The sequence below is a fragment of the Euprymna scolopes genome, chromosome 35, assembly GCF_053919585.1.
Source record: "Euprymna scolopes isolate OS-2025 chromosome 35, ASM5391958v1, whole genome shotgun sequence".
Classification (NCBI taxonomy): Eukaryota; Metazoa; Mollusca; class Cephalopoda; order Sepiida; family Sepiolidae; genus Euprymna; species Euprymna scolopes.
In genome coordinates, this window is record NC_136516.1 from 38,148,015 (window position 1) to 38,160,514 (window position 12,500).

At 11.2% G+C, this 12,500-nt stretch overlaps 1 protein-coding gene across 21 annotated transcripts in view; it reads right to left on the reverse strand.

Moving 5' to 3' along the window:
* The window catches only part of LOC145259826 (multiple C2 and transmembrane domain-containing protein 1-like), a 992,069-nt gene that overhangs the window by 102,882 nt on the left and 876,687 nt on the right, over positions 1-12,500 (reverse strand). The window lies entirely within an intron of this gene.

Below are 12,500 nucleotides of genomic sequence, written 5' to 3' on the forward strand. Positions count from 1 at the left end.
ACGTAACTATTTCTCGCGTACGTAACGAAAACAGAGGGAGTAGGAGTGTTGAAATCTATGAGAGTGAAAGTGAGAGGTGTTTTCTTTCACCGCCGCTGTTTCTATTAATAATGAGTGTTGTTTTTTAAAAGGGAGAAGTTTTTTTGAAACTGCGACAGACTTTACGAAGTTGAATGTTTTTAGCCGTTAAAAAAAAACAAAAAACTACGGTTGATTTTATAAAATTATTTATTTATAATGACATGAATTCAAGATTTCTCGCGTACGTAACGAAAACAGATGGAGTAGGAGTGTTGAAATCTATTAGAGGGAAAGTGAGAGGTGTTTTCTTTCACCGCCGCTGTTTCTATTAATAATGAGTGTTGTTTTTCTTGTTTGTTTACTTTTGTTTTTGTAAAAGGGAGAAGATTTTTGAAACTGCGACAGACTTTACGAAGTTGAATGTTTTTAGCCGTTAAAAAAACACAAAAAACTATTTGATCAAATTAAATGCAATTGTTTGTATTAAAAGCGATATAAAAATTCCGGAATTGGAATAACGGATTGAAGACGTTGCTACTTACGCATGCGCAACCGGATGTTGAAAACCGGAAATCTGATTGCAAACATACAAGATCCATAGACTTTTAGTATTATATAGATTGTACTATATATATATACTGTACTATATATATATATATATTATACTATATATATATATATATATTGTACTATATATATATATATTGTACTATATATATATATATATATTGTACTATATATATATATATATTGTACTATATATATATATATATTGTACTATATATATATATAATTGTACTATATATATATATATATATTGTACTATATATATATATTGTACTATATATATATATTGTACTATATATATTGTACTATATATATATATTGTACTATATATATATATTGTACTATATATATATATATATATATTGTACTATATATATATATATATTGTACTATATATATATATATATTGTACTATATATATATATATATATATATATTGTACTATATATATATATATATATTGTATTATATATATATATTGTATTGTATATATATATATTGTATTGTATATATATATATTGTATTATATATATATATATAGTATTATATATAATATTGTATTATATATATATTGTATTATATATATATATTGTATTATATATATATATTGTATTATGTATATATATTGTATTATATATATATATATTGTATTATATATATATATATATATTGTACTATATATATATATATATTGTACTATATATATATATATATTGTACTATATAAATATATATATTGTACTATATATATATATATTGTACTATATATATATATATATTGTACTATATATATATATATATTGTACTATATAAATATATATATTGTACTATATATATATATATTGTACTATATATATATATATATTGTACTATATATATATATATTGTACTATATATATATATATATTGTACTATATATATATATATATTGTACTATATATATATATATATTGTACTATATATATATATTGTACTATATATATATTGTACTATATATATATATATATATATATATATATATTGTACTATATATATATTGTACTATATATATATTGTACTATATATATATTGTACTATATATATATATATATATATATTGTACTATATATATATATATATTGTACTATATATATATATTGTACTATATATATATATATATATTGTACTATATATATATATATATATTGTACTATATATATATATATATTGTACTATATATATATATATATATTGTACTATATATATATATATATATTGTACTATATATATATATATTGTACTATATATATATATTGTACTATATATTATATATATATTTTACTATATATATATATATTGTTCTATATATATATATATTGTACTATATATATATATATATATAGTACTATATATATATTGTACTATATATATATATATATATTGTACTATATATATATATATATTGTACTATATATATATATATATTGTACTATATATATATATATATTGTACTATATATATATATATATATAGTACTATATATATATATATATATATATATTGTACTATATATATATATATATTGTACTATATATATATATATATATGTATATATATATATTGTACTATATATATATATATATATTGTACTATATATATATATATATATATTGTACTATATATATATATATATTGTACTATATATATATATATATATATTGTACTATATATATATATAAATATTGTACTATATATATATATATATATATTTATATATATGTATATATATATATTGTACTATATATATATATATATATTGTACTATATATATATATATATTGTACTATATATATATATATTGTACTATATATATATATATATTGTACTATATATATATATATATTGTACTATATATATATATATTGTACTATATATATATATATTGTACTATATATATATATATTGTACTATATATATATATATATTGTACTATATATATATATATATTGTACTATATATATATATATATATTGTACTATATATATATATTGTACTATATATATATATATATTGTACTATATATATATATTGTACTATATATATATACATATTGTACTATATATATATATATTGTACTATATATATATATATATATTGTACTATATATATATATATTGTACTATATCTATTTATATATATATATATTGTACTATATATAGATATATATATATTGTACTATATATATATATTGTACTATATATATATATATATTGTACTATATATATATATATTGTACTATATATATATATATATATATGTATATATATATATTGTACTATATATATATATATATTGTACTATATATATATATAAATATTGTACTATATATATATATATATATATATTTATATATATGTATATATATATATTGTACTATATATATATATATATATTGTACTATATATATATATATATATATTGTACTATATATATATATATTGTACTATATATATATATATATTGTACTATATATATATATATATTGTACTATATATATATATATTGTACTATATATATATATATATTGTACTATATATATATATTGTACTATATATATATATATATTGTACTATATATATATATATATTGTACTATATATATATATATATATTGTACTATATATATATATTGTACTATATATATATATATATTGTACTATATATATATATTGTACTATATATATATACATATTGTACTATATATATATATATTGTACTATATATATATATATATATATTGTACTATATATATATATATTGTACTATATCTATTTATATATATATATATTGTACTATATATAGATATATATATATTGTACTATATATATATATATTGTACTATATATATATATATTGTACTATATATATATATATATATTGTACTATATCTATTTATATATATATATTGTACTATATATAGATATATATATATTGTACTATATATATATATATTGTACTATATATATATATATATTGTACTATATATACATAGATATATATATATTGTACTACATATATATATATATTGTACTACATATATATATATATTGTACTATATATATATATATTGTACTATATATATATATATATATATTGTACTATATATATATATATTGTACTATATCTATATATATTGTACTATATCTATATATATTGTACTATATATATATATATTGTACTATATATATATATTGTACTATATATATATATATTGTACTATATATATATATATATATTGTACTATATATATATATATTGTACTATATATATATATATATTGTACTATATATATATATATTGTACTATATATATATATTGTACTATATATATATATTGTACTATATATATATATATTGTACTATATATATATTGTACTATATATATATATATATATATTGTACTATATATATATTGTACTATATATATATATATTGTACTATATATATATATATATATATATTGTACTATATATATATATATATATATATTGTACTATATATATATTGTACTATATATATATATATATATATTGTACTATACATATATATATATTGTACTATATATATATATTGTATTATATATATATATATTGTATTATATATATATATATTATATATATATATATTGTATTATATATATATATATATATTGTATTATATATATATATATTGTATTATATATATATATATTGTATTATATATATATATATATTGTACTATATATATATATATATATTGTATTATATATATATATATATTGTATTATATATATATATATATATTGTATTATATATATATATATATATATTGTACTATATATATATATATTGTACTATATATATATATATATTGTATTATATATATATATATTGTATTATATATATATATATATATATATATATATATTGTACTATATATATTGTACTATATATATATTGTACTATATATATATTGTACTATATATATATATATTGTACTATATATATATATATTGTACTATATATATATATATTGTACTATATATATATATATTGTACTATATATATATATATAGTACTATATATATATATATATTGTACTATATATATATATATATTGTACTATATATATATATAGTACTATATATATATATATATATTGTACTATATATATATATATTGTACTATATATATATTGTACTATATATATATGTATATATATATATATGTATATATCTATATTGTACTATATATATATATATGTATATATATCTATATATTGTACTATATATATATATATGTATATATATATATAAATATTGTACTATATATATATATATATATAAATATTGTACTATATATATATATATAAATATTGTACTATATATATATATATAAATATTGTACTATATATATATATATATATATAAATATTGTACTATATATATATATATATATAAATATTGTACTATATATATATATATATATATAAATATTGTACTATATATATATATATATATAAATATTGTACTATATATATATATATATATAAATATTGTACTATATATATATATATAAATATTGTACTATATATATATATATATATTGTACTATATATATATATATATATATATATTGTACTATATATATATATATATATATTGTACTATATATATATATATATTGTACTATATATATATATATATTGTACTATATATATATATATATGTACTATATATATATATATATATTGTACTATATATATATATATATTGTACTATATATATATATATATATATTGTACTATATATATATATATATATATATTGTACTATATATATATATATTGTACTATATATATATATATTGTACTATATATATATATATATATATTGTACTATATATATATATATATTGTACTATATATATATATATATATATATATATATATATTGTACTATATATATATATATATTGTACTATATATATATATATATTGTACTATATATATATATATATTGTACTATATATATATATATATATATATATATATTGTACTATATATATATATATATATATATATTGTACTATATATATATATATATTGTACTATATATATATATTGTACTATATATATATATATATATATATATATATTGTACTATATATACATAGATATATATATTGTACTATATATATATATTGTACTATATATATATATATATATTGTACTATATATACATAGATATATATATTGTACTATATATATATATATATATTGTACTATATATATATATATATAGATATATATATTGTACTATAGATATATATATATATTGTACTATATATATATATATATAGATATATATATTGTACTATAGATATATATATATATTGTACTATATATATATATATATATATCTTGTACTGTATATATATATATAGATATATATATTGTACTATAGATATATATATATATTGTACTATATATATATATATATTGTACTATATATATATATATATATATATTGTACTATATCTATATATATTGTACAGTATACATATATATTGTACTATATATATATATATTGTACTATATATATATATTGTACTATATATATATATATATATTGTACTATATATATATATATATTGTACTATATATATATATATTGTACTATATATATATTGTACTATATATATATTGTACTATATATATTGTACTATATATATATTGTACTATACATATATATATATTGTACTATATATATATATATATTGTACTATATATATATATATATATATTGTACTATATATATATATATTGTACTATATATATATATTGTACTATATATATATATTGTACTATATATATATATATTGTACTATATATATATATATTGTACTATATATATATATATATTGTATTATATATATATTGTACTATATATATATATATTGTATTATATATATTGTACTATATATATATATATATATTGTACTATATATATATATTGTACTATATATATATATATTGTACTATATATATATATATATATATTGTACTATATATATATTGTACTATATATATATATATTGTCTTATATATATATATATATATATTGTATTATATATATATATATTGTACTATATATTGATATATATTGTACTATATATATATATATATTGTACTGTATATATATATATTGTACTATATATATATATTGTACTATATATATATATAGTACTATATATATATATTGTACTATATATATATATATATATATATTGTACTATATATATATATTGTACTATATATATATATATATATATTGTACTATATATATATATTGTACTGTATATATATATATATTGTACAATATTTATATATATATACAGTACTATATATATATATATATATATATATATATATTGTACTATATATATATATATTGTACTATATATATATATATTGTACTATATATATATATATATTGTACTATATATATATATATATTGTACTATATATATATATTGTACTATATATATATATATTGTACTATATATATATATATATTGTTCTATATATATATATATTGTTCTATATATATATTGTACTATTAATATATATATATATATTGTACTATATATATATTGCACTATATATATATTGCACTATATATATATATATTGCACTATATATATATATATATTGTACTATATATATATATATATTGTACTATATATATATATATATTGTACTATATATATATATATTGTACTATATATATATATATATATATATTGTACTATAAATATATATATATATATATTGTACTATATATATATTGTACTATATATATATATATATTGTACTATATATATATATATTGTACTATATATATATATATATTGTACTATATATATATATATTGTACTATATATATATATATTGTACTATATATATATATATATATATATATATTGTACTATATATATATTGTACTATATATATATATATATATTGTACTATATATACATAGATATATATATTGTACTATATATATATATATATATTGTACTATATATATATATATATATATATTGTACTATATATATATATATATCTTGTACTGTATATATATATATATAGATATATATATTGTACTATAGATATATATATATATATTGTACTATAGATATATATATATATTGTACTATAGATATATATATATATCTTGTACTGTATATATATATATATAGATATATATATTGTACTATAGATATATATATATATATTGTACTATATATATATATATATTGTACTATATATATATATATATATTGTACATTATCTATATATATTGTACAGTATACATATATATTGTACTATATATATATATATTGTACTATATATATATTGTACTATATATATATATATTGTACTATATATATATATATTGTACTATATATATATATATTGTACTATATATATATATATTGTACTATATATATATTGTACTATATATATATTGTACTATATATATATATATATTGTACTATATATATATTGTACTATATATATATATATATTGTACTATATATATATTGTACTATATATATATATATATATATATTGTACTATATATATATTGTACTATATATATATATATTGTACTATATATATATATATATATATATTGTACTATATATATATATTGTACTATATATATATATATATATTGTACTATATATATTGTACTATATATATATATATATATTGTACTATATATATTGTACTATATATATATATATATTGTACTATATATATTGTACTATATATATATATATATTGTACTATATATATATATTGTACTATATATATATATATTGTACTATATATATATATTGTACTATATATATATATATATTGTACTATATATATATTGTACTATATATATATATATATATATTGTATTATATATATATATATTGTATTATATATATATATATTGTACTATATATGGATATATATTGTACTATATATATATATATATATATATTGTACTATATATATATATATTGTACTATATATATATATTGTACTATATATATATTGTACTATATATATATATATATTGTACTATATATATATATTGTACTATATATATATATATTGTACTATATATATATATATATATATTGTACTGTATATATATATATATTGTACTGTATATATATATATATTGTACTGTATATATATATATATATTGTACTGTATATATATATATATATTGTACTGTATATATATATATATTGTACTATATATATATATTGTACTATATATATATATATTGTACTATATATATATATATATTGTTCTATATATATATTGTACTATTAATATATATATATATATATATTGTACTATATATATATTGCACTATATATATATTGCACTATATATATATATATTGCACTATATATATATTGTACGATATATATATTGCACTATATATATATATTGTACTATATATATATTGCACTATATATATATATTGTACTATATATATATATATATATATTTTGTACTATATATATATATATATATTTTGTACTATATATATATATATTGTACTATATATATATATATTGTACTATATATATATTGTACTATATATATATTGTACTATATATATATATATATTGTACTATATATATATATATATATATATAGTACGATATATATATATATTGTACTATATATATATATATATATATTGTACTATATATATATATATATATTGTACTATATATATATATATTGTACTATATATATATATATATTGTACTATATATATATATATATTGTACTATATATATATATATTGTACTATATATATATATATTGTACTATATATATATATATATTGTACTATATATATATGTATTGTACTATATATATATATATATTGTACTATATATATATATATATATTGTACTATATATATATATATATATTGTACTATATATATATTGTACTATATATATATATTGTACTATATATATATATATATATTGTACTATATATATATTGTACTATATATATATATATTGTACTATATATATATATATATATATATTGTAATATATATATATATAGTAATATATATATATATATTGTAATATATATATATATATTGTAATATATATATATATATTGTAATATATATATATATATTGTACTATATATATATATACATATTGTACTATATATATATATATATATTGTACTATATATATATATATATATTGTACTATATATATATATATTGTACTATATATATATATATATATATAGTACTATATATATATATATATATATATTGTACTATATATATATATATATTGTACTATATATATATTGTACTATATATATATATATATATATTGTACTATATATATATATATATATTGTACTATATATATATTGTACTATATATATATATATATATATATATTGTACTATATATATATATATATATATTGTACTATATATATATATATTGTACTATATATATATATATATTGTACTATATATATACAGTGATGATCATATTTATTGGCACGGTAAAATAAAAGTCAAATTTTGTCTAATAAATTCTAAAAAAGGGATTAAATTAAAGAAAATAACAAAGTATATTATGTATTTTTAACTGGCCTTTCCGATGCAGCAATCGGATTTTAGAAAAAATAAATAGCAAATATATATTGTACTATATATATATATATATATATATATATATATATATATATATATATATATTGTACTATATATATATATATTGTACTATATATATATTGTACTATATATATATATATATTGTACTATATATATATATATATATATTGTACTATATATATATATATTGTACTATATATATATTGTACTATATATATATATATATTGTACTATATATATATATATATTGTACTATATATATATTGCACTATATATATATATATATATATATATTGTACTATATATATATATATATATATATATTGTACTATATATATATATATTTATTGTACTATATATATATATATATTTATTGTACTATATATATATATATATTGTACTATATATATATATATATATATATTGTACTATATATATATATATATTTATTGTACTATATATATATATATATTGTACTATATATATATATATATATATATATATATATTGTACTATATATATATATATATTTATTGTACTATATATATATATATATTGTACTATATATATATATATATATATATATTGTACTATATATATATATATATTGTACTATATATATATATATATTGTACTATATATATATATATATTTATATTGTACTATATATATATATATATATATATTGTACTATATATATATATATATATATATTGTACTATATATATATATATTGTATTATATATATATATATATATTGTACTATATATATATATATATATTGTACTATATATATATATATATTGTACTATATATATATATATATATTGTACTATATATATATATATATTGTACTATATATATATATATTGTACTATATATATATATATATATTGTACTATATATATATATATATATTGTACTATATATATATATATATTGTACTATATATATATATATATTGTACTATATATATATATATTGTACTATATATATATATATATTGTACTATATATATATATTGTACTATATATATATTGTACTATATATATATATATATATATATATATATATATATATTGTACTATATATATATGAAATAAAATTGAGGTGGAAGGACCTGGATACTCAACGTTTCGCCCGATCTATGCGGGCTTCTTCAAGAGGGATGGTCATATATATATATATATATATATATATATTGTACTATATATATATATATATATATATATTGTACTATATATATATATATATTGTACTATATATATATATATATTGTACTATATATATATATATATATATTGTACTATATATATATATATTGTACTATATATATATATATATATATCTATATATATATTGTACTATATATATATATATATATTGTACTATATCTATATATATATATTGTACTATATATATATATATATATATATTGTACTATATATATATATATATTGTACTATATATATATATATATTGTACTATATATATATATTTATTGTACTATATATATATATATATTGTACTACATATATATATTGTACTATATATATATATATATTGTACTATATATATATTGTACTATATATATATATATTGTACTATATATATATATATATATTGTACTCTATATATATATTGTACTATATATATATATATTGTACTATATATATATATTGTACTATATATATATATATTGTACTATATATATATATATTGTACTATATATATATTGTACTATATATATATATATATATATTGTACTATATATATATATTGTACTATATATATATATATATTGTACTATATATATATATATTGTACTATATATATATATACATTGTACTATATATATATATATATATATATTGTACTATATATATATATATATATTGTACTATATATATATATATATATTGTACTATATATATATTGTACTATATATACATATATATATATATATATATATATATTGTACTATATATATATATATTGTACTATATATATACAGTGATGATCATATTTATTGGCACGGTAAAATAAAAGTCAAATTTTGTCTAATAAATTCTAAAAAAGGGATTAAATTAAAGAAAATAACAAAGTATATTATGTATTTTTAACTGGCCTTTCCGATGCAGCAATCGGATTTTAGA